The sequence below is a fragment of the Podarcis liolepis genome (assembly GCF_965112155.1).
Source record: "Podarcis liolepis genome assembly, chromosome: 16".
In the NCBI taxonomy this organism is placed as follows: domain Eukaryota; kingdom Metazoa; phylum Chordata; class Lepidosauria; order Squamata; family Lacertidae; genus Podarcis; species Podarcis liolepis.
In genome coordinates this window covers 30,933,125-30,935,101 of record NC_139567.1, presented here as the reverse complement: position 1 = coordinate 30,935,101, position 1,977 = coordinate 30,933,125, and positions in this window count along the sequence as shown.

The following is a 1,977-nucleotide window of genomic DNA, read 5'->3' as shown; positions in this document are numbered from 1 at the left end:
TGGCCACCTTGGAAATATTGGGCATGGCCCCACCATCCCCCTATAGATGGCACCAGTGGAAGCAAAGCATAACCATCGTGATTAGTAATCATTGATAGCTCTCTCCTCCATGAATTTGTCCAATCCTCTTTGAAAACCATCCAAGTTGGTGGCCATCTCTGGCTCCTGTGGAAGAGAGTTCCATAGTTTCACTACGTGCTGCATGAATGAGGGCGTTCTTTTATCTGCCCTGAATCTTCCAACACTCGGCTTAATTGGATGTCCATGCATCCAAAGTTTGCAGTTCTGGGGACTGCCCAGCTTCCAGGATGCACCAACATTTATGTAGGGAATCCAAATTATCTATTCATTTTCATTCATTTATCTATCTTCGCAAGCATGGCATAAAAAACCATTTGCAACCTTGCAATTTTAGAAGAAAATTACCCACAACCTACATTTCCTGCAGGGAAAAGAACAGCCAGTGTTTTCTGGTGTGCTACGGTTGAATTTTATCTTCTGTACCTCTGAATCACACAGATAAGAACATCTGTCAAAAACTGCCAGGACAATTGAGGCATGCCTGATGTTCTCCTGATCTTCTGCCAGGGTCCAGTTCCTATTCTTGAATTTACACCTGCTTTTGATTCTCATTGATGTATTCTTTCCTTATATATGCTGCTAATGCATCTGCTCTCCTGTTTTGTCATGGGGAGGGGGCCACCCCCCCAAAGTGGATGGGCATTACCATTCAAATGCTGTGTTTGCATCCATGTCATGTGATTATGTGGAGCAGGGCTTACCTATCCCCCCAGATTTATATTCAATTTGGCACCCGGGGGAGGTGTTTTATGTAGACTTTAAAATTTCTGTTTGTTCTCTATACAACCGAAAACCCCGTATTTATCCCACCTTTTTCTCCAAGCAGCTCACTGTGGGGTACATGTTCTACCCCTCCTCAAAGTAATCCCCACAACGACCTTGTGAGGTATGCAAGGCTTAGAGGCAGTGACTGTCCCCCAAGGTCAACTAGGGGGGATTCAAACCTTGGTCTACTTCCAGCTGCTAGTCTGACACTCTCGCATCTGGCTCTCAAGAAATTGGACTTTGGGCAATGCGATACCTGTCTTTCTTGCCCTGGAGAACTGCTGCAATTCAACTGTTGGCTGAATATGCAGCGGCAGCAGCAGCGGCAGCAGACCAACAAAGGGGATTTCAGAACACTTTGCTGTTCCTCACACTTTCTGGAGGGAAACTACAGCCTTAGACCACATTCAGTGAACAGGAAGAAATGTGATAGGCGAGCTCCATTATCTCATTCCACACAGTGGGATTTACAGAGCTCAAACTGTTTAATACAATCACCGAGACCATCCAGAGAAGGCTGCTGGTCCCCCCCCCCCCTGCGCTTCAAAACTGCCTGGCCGACTTCAGCTGGAAGTCAGGCATTCTGCGCCGTTGGTCCCACGCTGTGGAGCAGAGTTAACGGCTGGCATCCCTGCTGCTAACCTGCAGGCATCTCTAGAAAGCCAATTCGGTCTAGCGGGTAGAGTGCTGGACCAAGGCCTCCGAGACACCGGGGTTCGAATCCCCACTCAGCCATGAAGCTCACTGGGTGACTCTGGGCCGGTTGCTGCCTCTCGGCCTAACCTACCTCACAGGGTTGTTGTGGGGATTACCATATTTTTCGCTCTATAAGACGCACCAGACCACAAGACGCACCTAATTTTTGGAGGAGGAAAACAAGAAAAAATATATTCTGAATCTCAGAAGCCAGAATAGCATGAGGGATTGCTGCGCAGTGAAAGCAGCAATCCCTCTTGCTGTTCTGGCTTCTGGGATAGCTGCGCAGCCTGCATTCGCTCCATAAGACACACACACATTTCCCCTTACTTATCAGGAGGGGAAAAGTGAGTCTTATAGAGGGAAAAATGCGGTAATTGATGGAGTGGAAGAACAATGCACAGCTCCTTGAGCTCCTGGGAGAAAAGGGTGGGA